Source organism: Ranitomeya variabilis, chromosome 5 (assembly GCF_051348905.1).
Source record: "Ranitomeya variabilis isolate aRanVar5 chromosome 5, aRanVar5.hap1, whole genome shotgun sequence".
NCBI lineage: Eukaryota > Metazoa > Chordata > Amphibia > Anura > Dendrobatidae > Ranitomeya > Ranitomeya variabilis.
This window is the reverse complement of record NC_135236.1, coordinates 73,136,829-73,152,523: the sequence shown is the minus strand read 5'-3', so window position 1 is coordinate 73,152,523 and position 15,695 is coordinate 73,136,829. Positions and strand designations below refer to the sequence as shown.

General features: G+C 41.4%; 1 protein-coding gene across 6 annotated transcripts in view; it reads right to left on the bottom strand.

The window, feature by feature from the left end:
* The window catches only part of FGFR1 (fibroblast growth factor receptor 1), a 115,158-nt gene extending 100,907 nt beyond the window's left edge, over positions 1-14,251 (bottom strand). For 4 of the 6 annotated variants that reach the window (XM_077262241.1, XM_077262237.1, XM_077262240.1 and 1 more), the window contains exon 1: positions 13,735-13,873. The gene's annotated coding sequence lies outside the window, so the exon portion shown is untranslated. Of the gene's footprint in view, positions 1-13,730 lie in introns of all 6 variants that reach the window. The other 2 variants (XM_077262242.1, XM_077262238.1) reach the window with 2 other exon arrangements.
* Between the last annotated feature and the right edge of the window lie 1,444 nt (positions 14,252-15,695).

Sequence of the window (15,695 nt, the reverse complement as noted above, 5' to 3'; positions counted from 1 at the left end):
CTACGCCAGATGACCTGGCCTCCACAGTCACCAGACCTGAACCCAATCGAGATGGTTTGGGGTGAGCTGGACCGCAGAGTGAAGGCAAAAGGGCCAACAAGTGCTAAGCATCTCTGGGAACTCCTTCAAGATTGTTGGAAGACCATTCCGGGTGACTACCTCTTGAAGCTCATCAAGAGAATGCCAAGAGTGTGCAAAGCAGTCATCAAAGCAAAAGGTGTCTACTTTGAAGAACCTAGAATATAAGACATAATTTCAGTTGTTTCACAATTTTTTGTTAAGTATATAATTCCACATGCGTTAATTCATAGTTTTGATGCCTTCAGTGTGAATGTACAATTCTCATGGTCATGAAAATACAGAAAAATCTTTAAATCAGAAGGTGTGTCCAAACTATTGGTCTGTACTGTACATAGGGCGACGCAACCACCCACTCGCACCAGCAATGCCGAGGAATTGTGACAGTGTGTGCATCCGATTCAGCAGTTTGCAGTCACAGAGTTTTGTCCCAAGCCTGGACATCGCCTTTAAGGAAGAAAGCAGCCACGTTTTTACAATCCTGAGCAGAACGGATGTACATTAGTTAGTTTTATTTAAGTACAAACAATCTATAAAAAGGAAGCATATCAGAGCCTGAAAGACTGGAAACTAAACATGTCAAAAGGAGGACGACAGACTTCCTCAATTGATCACAGGGCATGTCAAGTATCAAGAGATTCATAAACCACTCAGACACATCCTAACTGTCCAGCGATGGTCAATTCCACTGGGATCATCCCCTTCCCCTCATGTTCCTGATTATTACATAGGCAGAAAAATAGCAGAGGATAAGGTTAGATAGGTCTGCCTGCTAAAGACCTTGATGGAGGTTGGAGTCTAGTCCTTTAGAGAAAGCCAATAAATACAGCGCCAAGGCTGCAGAACGATGAAGAATAGATGTAGGGTAGGTCCTAAGGCCATCTAAGACACGACAACCAACATTACTATTACATTTTAAGTTTGAAGTCAAAAAGTAATAAAACGTGAGAGGAACATTTCATATATGAAGGCATTAACTTGCAAAAGAATATTCGAAAAGTTTGTTGCCTTATCGAAAACCCATATGAAGGATTTACCCTCTATAAACTGATGCCGCCAATATGTGTGACCTTAAAAATATTTTTCTACCTTTATATTGTTAGTCAATTGCATACCTTACAGAAGTATTAAAAAAAAAAGTCAACCACGCCCTTGTCATATTGAATCTATAGCCACCCCATACACATACTACAACCAAATCGGCCTTTATCGACAGGTTCGGCCAACAGATTAATGTGTATGGAGTCCCCCAAATTAAATCAATGGGAGAGTTTCGTACTGCAGACACACACACACAATGATCATATGTGATGACGACGGTAATAGTAGTCATCAATGTAACTGCAGCACCAAAACACCGGGACCATGTTCATTACATAGAAGAGAGTTTATTAATATTAAGGGTTTAGAGCCATCTACCCATTACGGGGTTGAAACAGCCCCTTCCTTAGGATAAAAAAACCCCACACTACTATACACATGTATAAATACATACAAAAGGCACCAAAAAGATTTTTTTTTCATATCACAATTTTCATAAAAAAAAACAACAACAATAAAAGTAGTAATCTTGCAATTTTTTTTACACTTTTACTATCCTATCTTTTCAGGAAAAAAGTTAACAGAAGTTTCCTTATCATCAAAGGCTATTTTTTAGAATACCTTCCTGTCATTTTAGAAAATTGACATGTACATTAGCAGCAACAAAAAGAATCCAACCCTATCTGCTGTAATGAAGCAACTAATGTGCGTGTGCAAAGATCACTGTGAAGTGGGAGGAGGGGGGGGGGTGAACTCACCTACTGCGATTGGTAACGTAGTTAGAAAGGCCGAAAAAAGACATTTGTCCATCCAGTTCAGCCTATATTCCGTCAGAATAATCCCCAGATCTACGTCCTTCTAAAGAACCTAATAACTGTAAAATACAATATTTGTTGCGCTCCATGAAGACATCCAGGCCTCTCTTGAACCCCTCGACTGAATTCGCCATCAACACCTCCTCAGGCAACGAATTCCAGATTCTCACTGCCCTAACAGTAAAGAATCCTCTTCTATGTTGGTGGAAAAAACTTCTCTCCTCCAGACGCAGGTGGATCATATGTTACCAGCTGCGCATAGAATGGAAAATTACAATGACAGGTAATCTCTAAGACCTACATGTTCCATACAATTAAAGCCTTGTCGATTATTCCACCAATTCAAAGAAGCACTTCTCCCCCTCCCATCAAAGTTTTCATTATCTTCTCATATCGCAGCCATCATATTATATAGAACTGTGTAATTACAATTGCTCATTTTGCCTTTCTACCCAGTTAATTTTTATCTTTTCCATTAGGTCTAGGCCATCACGCAATTAAAAACAGATTAGCTGAATCCTTCTAAGCTCTATGTAAAAACAGAAAGTGTCTTTGCCTTGCATGAGTCATCATTAGAACTACAATTCTACTTCACTGCAAAGTCCCTGGCAGGAGAAAGGAGCTGGGTCAGAAGCTCAAGAGGGGGTGAAGTGGGGCTGCCAGGGACATTGCAGTGATGTAGAATTGTAGTTCTAATGATGACTTATGCAGGGAAGAGAGACCAGTTTGAATATAAAACTTAGAAGGATCCAGCTAGTCTGTTTTCAAGAACGTGAAATCAAAAATCTAATGGAAAAAGAGAAGAATTACTGGGTAGAAAGGCAAAATGAGCAATTGTAAGTGCGCAGAGCTACATAATATGATGACTGCAATGTATTAAGAGGATAAAAACGTAGATGGTAGGGCTTCTTTAAAGACACAGACAATAAAAACAGATCACAATAGGTCTTCATACTTCATCGAAACACACCTTAAAATTTGATATTTCCCATGGGAGGTCATAAAAAATATCAAGTGCTAGTGTAGCACAAGCCTAAGACCAGTCAAAAGGAACTTACACTTCCTATTCTAGATTTGTAAAGTGGAGTTGCCACATTTCTAGGTCAACATCGCATGAATGTAATATAATCATCATAGCTACAGTAATAAGCACGAGGAAACTCCGAGATACATTGTGCCAGAACTTCCTTCATTAAGAAAAATAATCTGCCAGAAAATGATATCCATTTAATGCAAACATTGTTGGAATCAATCGCCGGGGGCCGAGCTAAGTATTTCATATAAAAACCTAACTGGTTTATGGAGCAACGTGTTATTTAATACTTGGAAATTAATATTTTCCAAAGCCAGCGCCAGAGATAATTAACAGAAAACACCATACAAAGCTAAGACTGTAAACTAGCCAGCAGCACGTAAATTACATTAATAGAATATCATTCCGATAACATTTTTCGCATCCCTCAACGGCCAATAGTCATCTGTCCCAACTCCTCATACACAGGTGTGGTCAGCTCGGCCAAACATTCATGTGTTCTCTATCTAGACGCAGCTCATCTCCTCATGGAACAAAAGGATCCAAATATTCCATCGAATAGAGTCGAGAGTCCCCCATGCACATTAGACGGTCAGTCGATCCCGTTGAAAATCAGTTGGCTCAGCCAACTCTAATATGTATGGGGGCCTTATAGGGGTTGTATACACTTGTAGGAAGCGAGGCCGCGTCCTCTAATCGGACACGCCCACTGGACTGCAGCGTTACTGGGCGGGGCCTCAGCTCAATACAAGTGTATGGAGCAAGGCCACGCCCACTGGCGGGAGTATGTATAACTCATGCATACCCTCCGGTCTAGGGTCGGAAACCGGCGAATGCCCGTAACACACAGAGCATACACTGGGTGGATTCATAAGTCCGCAGTGACTGCAGACTTATTGATTTGGACTAGACAACCCCTTTAAGCAGTTGTTATTTTTTAAGCCAGATATCAAGCCACTCACATACAATAGAAGATGGTGAGCCACACAGTATTTAAAGAGTAACCAATTAATTTAAATGTTATAACTCAATAGTACATAGTTTACAAAATTGCTTATTTCATATATTATTAGAGGAAACGACTTTTCTCCTCCTGAACTGATCTTTTGTTCTAAAAACAGGGGGTTAAATCTGTATTCAGTGAAGACCGCAGTTTCCATTACTGAAATAGAAGATGACAGTTGCTGCTTATAAGATTCTATGGAGAGGGGAGGAGCTAGAAGAAGACTCAGACATTCTGCTGCAAGTTCACCAGAACTGACAGTTTAACTTTTTCAAATTTCAAAGTGTAACTGTCATCTCAGGTGAACTTGCAGCAGAATGTCTGAGTCTTCCTCAAGCTCCACCCACCTCCATAGAATCTTATAAGCAGCAATTGTAATCTCCTAAGTAAGAGGTAAGGCTACGTTCACATTTGCGGTCAGCACCGCAGCGTCGGGCGCCGCAGCGGCGCCGCATGCGTCATGCGCCCCTATACTTAACATGGGGGCGCATGGACATGCGTTGTGCTGCGTTTTGCGCCGCATGGCCGCAAGCGTTGGACGCAAGAAACGCTTCAAGTTGCATTTTTTTTGCGTCCAACTTTCGGCCAAAAAGGACGCATGCGGCGCAAAACGCAGCGTTTTAGCGTGCGTTTTGCCGCGTTTTCGTTTGCGTTGTGCGCTGCGGCGCCGACGCTGCGGCGCACAACGCAAATGTGAACGTAGCCTTACTGTGTCTTCACTGAATACAGGTTTTACAATTTTTATCCTTGAATTGAGATTGAAAGATCAGTCCTGGAGGAGGAAGAAGCAGATTTCCCTGTTAAGATATTACGTATATCATATTGATTTAAGAAATAAAACTTAAAACGACAGTTACTCTTTAAAGAAAACAAGCGGCTAGACACATGAGAAACTTGAAAATGTTTCAGACTTTCATAGTTTAAAGCTGCCGATAGAAAGTCGTTCTGCACCACAAAATGCCCCGGATCCAGCATACAGCAAACTACATACATTACTTAATTGAGGTATGATGGAGCTTTGGCTGCAGAATGATAATTGTTAATTTCTGGGTAAAGTGAGGGCCAATATAGGATCAGCTGAGAAAGGAGAACCTGTGGTGCCAACAGACACTAGTAGACAATGGTGAAACTGGTGGTCTTTTATGGCCAACTTAAAAAGGTAGACAGATTCTTCCACTTTGAACTCTCCCCTTTAATGTCAATTGAAAGGCCATGTCTCATCTCAACATTGGTATCAAACAACCCTTCCCTCAACGATGTACAGTAATTAGTTTAGAGGGTTTCGTTGTATACTTGCCTTATACAAGTAGCTTCCTCATCTAGGAAGACTACAGGAAGCCTAGTTCCACCTACAGAAGTAGCAATCCAAAAAAGTCAACATAGACCCTTTAACGAGCCTTGCCCCATGACTTCAGATAAGAAGCCAAACCGGAAACTCCGTTTTCAGACATGTATCTTGGGGTGTGAGTGGCCAACACCTTGAAACACTGCAAGTCGAGTTTCTGGTTTTGGCTTCTTATCCCAAGTCATATGACAAGACTCGTTAAAGGGTCACTATTGAATTTTAGGATTGCTAGTCCCATAGATGGAACTTGACTTCCTGTCCTCTTCCTCTCTGAAGAGACTACTTGCATATTTAAATTCCCAGGGGATGATGTTAAAGTCTCCCCATGCCATCTTGGTACTCTCCACAAGGAGTAACGTTAACCCTTAATTTATAGTTATCCGGCTAGGCGTCCATTATAGGTGAGAACAAAAGGATTTTGAAGCAGCAAGCTATGAAATGCTCCTATTACTGGACACACCTAGGAGGCAAAAAAAAAAAAAAAGGATAAATCCAGCAACCAGATGGTACTAGCCTGCGATAATCTAGGCTTCCAGACTTGAACTAGCTTTTCAATTGCCAAATGACTATTTAGCATTTAGGCAAAATTGTCACTATCATTTTCACTGTGTCAGACTATAGGATTTTTCTTCCTATAAAGGTTGGTTGTGTTCATGGGCTTATCCAATCCATGATTTCCATAAATTTTCATATTAAAATAACTTTTCATATAACCATCATCTGAACAGGTATACAACTTTAGCTCTACTTATCTCAAGGCTCATTGCCTCGTCAACACATTTGCCACCAAAATCTTGGCAGTCTCCACAAGACGAAAGAGTAACTCATGACATCTGCATAAGATGCATTGCCTAACTAATAAGTTGATGAGGGCTCATTGACTACACTAGAACTTTACAGCTTTGCTCCTCTTACCAATCATTTAATTGATGCACTATAATTTAGTACCTCAACCCTTTTGGTCAACGGCCTCAGAGAAATTAACCGCAATTATAATAAAACTATTTCTCAGAAAACAAATGTCAGCAGTTTAGGACTTGTAGAGGAGTAAACACGGCAGGAAAGGACATCATGTTCTTGAATGCATTTCCGGGGTTCTTTCAAATATAGATTTGGAAAAGTATAAAAAGTAAAACAACTTCATCTTGGTCAAAGACAAAATGATGGATGAGTCCAGTTGAACTCTTTAGGATGTAAAGGCCCCATACACATTAGACTAATGTCAGTTGAACCCACCGATATCAGTCAGAATGTGAATGTGGGCACCCAGTTTTGTGGAGTCGGTAAGCCAAACCTCCGACTCAATGACACTGACTCCACCAAAATGGGCTCCGAATCCACAACTCCGACTCCACAGCCCTGGAGGCACTGGCCGAAAGATGTTGATCGGAAATGTTTGAGTTTGGACTGTTGATCGCATTGGTATCCCAGAGACTAGCGGATGTCAATCGGTGGCTTTCTCGAAGAGAACACAAGAGCTCTAGGCTGAGAGAGTGACCTATGAATGGGAGAGTCGGCTGAGATGCCCATCAGCTGAAGGATTGGCCAAAATGTCAACAATAGCCATCTAAAGCTGGAGTTACACTAAACGACTTACCAACGATCACGACCAGCGATACGACCTGGCCGTGATCGTTGGTAAGTCGTTGTGTGGTCGCTGGGGAGCTGTCACACAGACAGCTCTCTCCAGCGACCAACGATCAGGGGAACGACTTCGGCATCGTTGAAACTGTCTTCAACGATGCCGATGTCCCCCTGCAGCACCCGGGTAACCAGGGTAAACAACGGGTTACTAAGTGCAGGGCCGCGCTTAGTAACCCGATATTTACCCTTGTTACCATTGTAAATGTAAAAAAAAAAAAACACTACATACTCACATTCTGATGTCTGTCACGTCCCCCACCGGCGTCCACAGGGTTAAAACTGCTTTCGGCAAGAGCGCTGCTAATGCACGCGCTGCTGCCGAGAGCTTCCCTGCACTGAATGTGTCAGCGCCGGCAGTAACAGCGGTGACGTCACCGCTGTGCTCTGCTTTACGGCCGGCGCTGACACAGTCAGTGCAGGAAGCTCTCGGCCGGAGCGCATGCACTAGCAGTGCTCCTGCGGAAAGCAGTTTTAACCCTGTGGACGCCGGGGGATGTGACAGACATCAGAATGTGAGTATGTAGTGTTTTTTTTTTTTTACTTTTACAATGGTAACCAGGGTAAATATCAGGTTACTAAGCGCGGCCTTGCGCTTAGTAACGCGATATTTACCCTGGTTACAAGTGAACACATCGCTGGATCGGCGTCACACACGCCGATCCAGCGATGACAGCGGGTGATCAGCGACCAAAAAAATGGTCCTGATCATTGCCCAACGACCAACGATCTCCCAGCAGGGGCCTGATCGTTGGTCGCTGTCACACATAACGAGATCGTTAGCAGGATCGTTGCTACGTCACCAAAAGCGTGACGTTGCAACGATATCGTTAACGATATCGTTATGTGTGACTCAGCCTTAAGAAACTTAATTCCAGCTCACCCAGTTGCTCTATGCTCATCCACCTGGTGCTCAGACACTGGCCTCGTCATGAGTAAGACTGCCTAGTGCAGTCGAAACGCGTTGACTGGGTCATGTCGGCCATGTAAATTTTTCTTTTGTATGCACCATATTTTCTTTTGAAAAATAGAAAGAAAAGGAAAATCCAGTCCTGTTGAGCCGGATTCCAAATTTTTCTAACAGCCATCTAATGTATATGGCCAGCTTAGAAGGCTTGTCCCAGTATTGCCATACATGGCATTTTGCCATCTCCGATCTATGCTCAAAAGTGGCAGCAGAGTTCTAAAAGTGTCATTCCACTTCCTCTCCTTTGGTCTATCCTCCATGGTTGGCCCAATATTGACATTAGCTAATATCATGCATCTCCTCTGAAAAAGCAGCATTTACAGGAGACAAATTAGTAAAAATTGATTTCCCTGCACTTTGTTCTGGTGATAGGTAGAGATTAAAAGAGAAATGCTACCAATAATGTCTAAGCCAAATCAACCCCTTCTAAACAGAAAAAAAAAAAGATTAAATATAAATTGGTTCCCTTGAGCTCAATCGTTGTAGGTTTAGCCGAATGGCATCTGTCATTGCTACTTGCTTTAATAATTGTTATAATGGCAAATAAGCTGGGCTCCGACACATTACTTATCCATTGTTGGAGTTCCAATGGTGGCCCCAAGATCTGCGACTCAACTTTCTTAGGAACTGGTATAAAGGGATCAACAGAAGACAAGATCTCAAAAGCAGGGGCGGACATACCAGTGGCGGAACTAGGGGCCAAGAGGTAAGGAGGTCCATTTCCATCTCCAAAACAGGTGTAATTGTGCATTATGATGGACTATTGGATTCCAAAGGGCCCTTATATTGTTCTTGCACAGGGGCCCTTTTCGGTCTGTGTGAAAAGCTTATATTAACTGGGGAAAAACTTTTTTTTTTCTTAAATGGTACAGTTTCTTAGACACCATGTGTCCCATGACTGGTTAAGGTGTTACATAATGTCATGTATAAATAAATATTACCCAACCAATATTATATAAAGTGTCAGTACAAAGTAGAGCAAAAACTAAAATCAATGATTACCGCGAGTAGATAAAAAGAAGAACCGAATACCTATAAATACCTATAAAAGGGAGTTTCCTTTAAAAAAAGAACTCATATTCCAAATGTAAAACCTCATCCTCAACCCCCAACCAAAGTGCAAATAAGAAAAATTGATTACAAGGTAAATCTCTTTAAAATAAAAATAAAAATCTGGTAACATGAAAAAAATCCCACCAAAATTAAAATGTCTCCAGGTCATACTGTAGTCCAATGGAGCCAGTCCATCTGGAAATCTAATATCTCCAAGGGTTTGCAAACCACCTGTGAAAACAATTTCATGTTTAGATTCTGTGGGCTACAGCTTCTTCACACCTAACCTTATGTTTCTATCCAACAGGGCTACTTCAAAGGCCAGCCATTAAAGCAGATGGTCATTGTCGCCTATTTAGGACTGGGAAGACCTGCAAATCAGCCAGTTAGACCCGAAAAACAAACAAACCTTCCATACACAACCAGCTTTTATGATGCACATTAACATCTACTCTGAATATGCACACCTCTAAGTACATACAATCCTAAATGCTGTTACTCCACTGCTTTTAGCTTTCTGTGGGCATCAGAGGATTCATGAGTTGGCCCTCAATGTCCCATCACAAAAGTTCTCCACACACCCAAAAAGTCCTTCAGGTTGGAATTTGGTTGTCACTTAAAGAGCAGTGTGTCTCAGTGGGATATATAGTACACACGTGTCTATAGGAATGGCAGCCATTGAATAAAGGCCCTTGTTATAGGATAGGTGAACAGACTATCTGACCAAAAGAAGTTCTGCGGTCAAAGCCATGACGCAAAGCTGCATTTTCTACAACCTAGTCATAACGTTGTGTCAAGGACAACCCAACAAGCACTATTTTTTTTTTTACTTGCTTATATAGCACCATCCTATTTTATCATCATCATCACTGTCCGCATTGGGGCTCACAATCTAAATACCATATCAGTAGGTCTTTGGAGAGTGGGAATACACAGGAGTACCTGGCAGAAGACCTCGCAAACATGGGGAGAACACACAAACTGCTTGCAAATTTTGTTCTTGGTGGGATTTGAAGCAAGGACCCCACTGATACAAAACAACAGTCTTAACCACTGGGCCACTCAATAAGCCAGGAAGATGTGTCCTTGCCACTGAGCAAAACCAGAGGTTGACTCACTGAATGATGCTGCTGTTCGACAGCCATCACCATTGACTGCTCATCAAACATGCAGGTCAGATCCTTGGTTCCTCAGACAGAAGAAGACCATCTAATGGGCTCTATATTCATAGGAGGATTGATAGACCCCAATGATATTGTCAGGATTGGATGACAATCCTTTGGGTCTTTAGGCACGCCAATCTATATGTCACAGGACCAAATACCCACCAGGCCTGGAAGATATACACTTCACTAAACCAGTCGTATATAATTGGGGCAGACTATATCCATCTGTCCAAACCATAGCAAGTCAATGTTTGAAAATCTCAAAATTTCAAAGATAAATTTTTCACGTTCCCCAAGAAAGATATAAAATGAAATATAATCTATCATGACAATAAATGACCGCACGAAGCCGACATACGCAATAGGAGTTTTCATTATTAGGTGTCCAGGTCTTGAGACGTCACCGTAAAGTCACCCTGAGGCACAGAACAGTAAAGGTTTCACAGACGCCATCTCTTCAGCCAACAGGTTGAGATAAGCAAGACAAATTATCGACGTATGTGGAACGCCACATTTAATCTAATTATTTACTGCAAATCAGACACATTTGTAACACACGACTGGAAACAATAGACCGAGGATTGAATAAGCAAAAGCTGGAGACGAATACTTGCCGGAAATCAAGCGTCATCTACAGCCAAATTTCCACACCACGTCAGTGCTCGGGATACAGAGAATATTTTTGTCACACATTTTGTGACTCATCTCGTGTTGGATCACAAATGTCGACCTAGATAAAATGAAATGCTGAGAATACTGGGGCAAATTTTGGCAATTTCTGGGACCTTTACCACCATGTTTGACTATTTTTGATGGGTTTAAATTACCCATCTAAGTCTAGCTATGGAAGTTCTTGAGTTAAAAATCTAAAAAACAAAACGATACAAAAAAAAAAAGATACCAACCATCAGACCAACACAAAAAAACCAGAAAACGGAGTTCATGTCCAGAGAAAATACAAAATATTTTATTAAATTACAAAACATACTAATACATAGCAACAACATATAAAAATACACTACAATATGTATCAAGGTTATAGAAAAGTGGTAAATAGCACAGATAAAACACAGTGCGGCACTCAGGCTGATGCCATATAAAAATATATATATATATCATCTGCGTTAAGCATAGTGGAGTGCAGGTATTCAACTGGGGGGTAAAAATAGCTCCATGTGGAGAGGTATCAAGAGCCCTGTACACTGGCTCATGTCACACCGAAAAAATAATAATGTATAGATCCCCACCCTGTATTCTTACCCACACAAATGGCACCAGGACCGGACCGCACTGGACGCCCCAACGCGCGTTTCGCGTCGGCTTCTTCGGGGGGCGGTCCGCCCCCCCGAAGAAGCCGACGCGAAACGCGCGTTGGGGCGTCCAGTGCGGTCCGGTCCTGGTGCCATTTGTGTGGGTAAGAATACAGGGTGGGGATCTATACATTATTATTTTTTCGGTGTGACATGAGCCAGTGTACAGGGCTCTTGATACCTCTCCACATGGAGCTATTTTTACCCCCCAGTTGAATACCTGCACTCCACTATGCTTAACGCAGATGATATATATATATATTTTTATATGGCATCAGCCTGAGTGCCGCACTGTGTTTTATCTGTGCTATTTACCACTTTTCTATAACCTTGATACATATTGTAGTGTATTTTTATATGTTGTTGCTATGTATTAGTATGTTTTGTAATTTAATAAAATATTTTGTATTTTCTCTGGACATGAACTCCGTTTTCTGGTTTTTTTGTGTTGGTCTTGGGAGTGTCCTAAATTTATCATATGTGTTCCTCTGATTGACTCCCCCACTGTGGCTGTGAGTATGTGGAGGAATTCTACAATTTATCTTTCTATTTTGGGCTTGTTTTATTACAACCATCAGACCAAGAAGGGAATAATGCTACTTTGGATAGAAAGCGGGTTTACTAAGCGTATATGGCCTATAGGCATATTTCTGAATAACTGATTATTCATATACTTGGGCACTCTAATGGTCTGAGCCTTGCACCTGCACAACCAGAAAAATAAGAGGCGTCAATGGATAACGGATGCAAAGACGGAAGGAAGGATAGGTAGAAGGAAGGATGGATTGGTAGAAGAAAGGAAGGATGGATGGATTGGTAGAAGAAAGGAAGGATGGATCGATAGGTAGAAGGAAGGATAGGTAGAAGGAAGGATAGGTAGAAGGAAGGATAGGTAGAAGGAAGGATAGGTAGAAGGAAGGATAGGTAGAAGGAAGGATGGGTAGAGGGAAGGATGGGTAGAGGGAAGGATGGGTAGAGGGAAGGATGGATGGATAGAAGGATGGATGGGTAGAGGGAAGGATGGATGGATAGAAGGAAGGATGGATGGATAGAAGGAAGGAAGGATGGATAGAAGGAAGGAAGGATGGATGGATAGATAGAAGGAAGGATGGATGGATAGATAGAAGGAAGGATGGATGGATAGATAGAAGGAAGGATGGATGGATAGATAGAAGGAAGGATGGATGGATAGATAGAAGGAAGGATGGATGGATAGATAGAAGGAAGGATGGATGGATAGAAGGAAGGATGGATGGATAGAAGGAAGGATGGATGGATAGAAGGAAGGATAGGTAGAAGGAAGGATAGGTAGAAGGAAGGATAGGTAGAAGGAAGGATAGGTAGAAGGAAGGATAGGTAGAAGGAAGGATAGGTAGAAGGAAGGATAGGTAGAAGGAAGGATAGGTAGAAGGAAGGATAGGTAGAAGGAAGGATAGGTAGAAGGAAGGATAGGTAGAAGGAAGGATAGGTAGAAGGAAGGATAGGTAGAAGGAAGGATAGGTAGAAGGAAGGATGGATAGATTGATAGAAGGATCCCTATGGGTATGATTAGAACAACTTTCTGATCCTGACCCAGCAAAGAAAGTCATCCACCGGCAGGATTTATGATGGAGTCATGGAACATTCTGTTGCAAATACTTTCCGAAACCTCTTTCTGAAAACACTGTCTGCACACTGTACAGTAATACAAGCAAAGAGGAGAAATAAAATACATTCTATAGATGGCTCATACCATACATTCCCTATGCTGGGAGATACACAAAATGTCCCCGCAGACAAGTTTCTGTGGAACTACAATTATCAGTAGTAAAGAAAGTGCGGTGACAGGTATCGGCACACTTTTCAGCAGACTGGAGAAAAAGGAGGTTGTGCAATTACCATTGAATATAAAAAAAGTAATATATATATATATATTGCTACTAAATAATAAATATATATTTAATATGTAAATAAAAATATATATTATTTAAAGGACTCCTGGCTGGAAAGTTGAACAGAAAATCATGGCAAAGGCAAACATTCAAGTCACCTATTGTACAAGTATGAAAACATAGGAAGGAGCAGGAAACTCTGATAGAAAACATATGTGCTGAATGGATCTCACTGACTTCATCATCAAATCAAAACCAGAATATATCATTTTTATACAGTCACCTAAACCATTTTGCTTTAAATAATAATACTTAAAAAAAAAAAAAAACTAAAAAAAAAACTGAGATCAACAAAGCCTGATACTAGTAGCAAACATTGGTATGCAAGTAAAAAAATATGTATTTACCCACTTGAAATGTTTGATTCTTTGCACTCCGAGTCTTCTACTTTATCCTTCTGTAGATTTCAACAGTTTAAAAAAATATATATATAAAAAATGTAAAAAAAAAATAAAAGTTTTGTTTTGGCCCCCAACTTCCAAACCGTCTTCTTAACCCTTTTGTTTCTCTCCCATAAAATAAATTACCAGGTTAGGATTCACCGTAGCCCTTTCTTGAAAAAATAAATAAAAAAACTTAAAAAAGGAAAAATAAAAAAAAGTCTAAGTATTTGAAAAAAAAAAAAAAAAGTTGGAGAGAGTTTAAATTTAAACCATCTGGTGCCCTTAGGACAAAAATGTGGACTGTATGAAGCACCTATAGGAGATCCAGGCAGGACAGAAAGTTTTAGAGATGCAATCAAAAAGTTTTCTTTCCAGTGATTGAAAAAAAAAAGAATCTTGAAGATGATAAATAAAGAAGATTTGTGAAACAATGCATCCAGCTCTGCTCAGGGTACATGAGGCAGAAAGTGTATCCCTCCAAGTGTGCAGGATTCCTTGAGCATGGAGAGAAGTGAGGCAGCTCCTATTCAGACCTAACAATACACTGCAGCCCCATCCCCCATGTTCCCTACAAGAATTTGCAGCCCCTCCCAGGTAGAGTTCATTTACACAATCCCCTCCCAGCCTCTCAGATTTCTCCCTGTGCACACTGGGGTTTGTAGTTTACATGCCAGCCTGCATTGACTTCACTATGAATACACTTTAGGGCTGCAGGACATGTGCAAGGAAAGGGTCAAAGGGAAGAAAGCTGGGACTGCGAAGAGACTGTACCCTGGGACTGCGAAGGGACTGTACCCTGGGACTGCGAAGGGACTGTACCCTGGGACTGCGAAGGAATTGTACCCTGGGACTGCGAAGGGATTGTATCCCCAGGATTGCTCTCAGACCAATCCTACTTAGTTTATTGGTGCAAACTCCCACAGCACTACACACAACAATGTGAAAAATCGGAATACTTTATATATATCAGGCTCACTATTTAAGCTGTCTTAAAAGTAGGCTTTGCAAAAGTCACATTTGACATAAGTGGCTAAAGTACCCCATTTTTCTCTTTGCAAGTTGATCTAGTAGTGGCGAGCGTGCTTAGATAAGGTGTTATCTCAGCATGCTCTGGTGCTAACCGAGTGACTTTGGCGTGCTCGAATAATATGGTCTAGTCCCCGCACCTGCCTAACAAACAGACAATCCCTTCATGTGTTGTGACTGCAGACTTGCAGGCACGGTGATTCGAACATTGTTTTCGAGCACGCCGAAGACACTCGGTTATCACTCGAGCATGATCAGATAACACCTTATCCCAGCACGTTCGCTCATCACTTCTATCTTATCTATCTACAGGTGCTTCTCACAAAATTAGAATATCATCAAAAAGTTAATTTATTTCAGTTCTTCAAAACAAAAAGTGATACTCATATATAGATTCAATACAAACAGAGTGATCTGTTTTAAGTGTTCATTTCTGTTAATGTTGATGATTTTGGCTTACAGCCAGTGAAAACCCAAAGTCATTATCTCAGTAAATGTGAATAATTAACAAACACCACCTCCAAAGGCTTCCTAAAGGTACGAAACGACTTTGTAACGATATCGCTAGCGATCCGTGACGTTGCAGCGTCCTCGCTAGCGATATCGTTTCGTTTGACACGCAGCAGCGATCAGGATCCTGCTGTGATGTCGCTGGTCGCTGAATAAAGTCCAGAACTTTATTTGGTCGTCCGATCGCCGTGTATCGTTGTGTTTGAAAGCAAAAGCAACGATACCAGCGATATTTTACACTGGTAACCAGGGTAAACATCGGGTTACCAAGCGCAGGGCCGCGCTTAGTAACCCGATGTTTACCCTGGTTACCAGCGTAAAAGTAAAAAAAACAAACAGTACATACTCACCTGCGCGTCCCCCAGCGTCTGCTTCCTGACACTGACTGAGCGC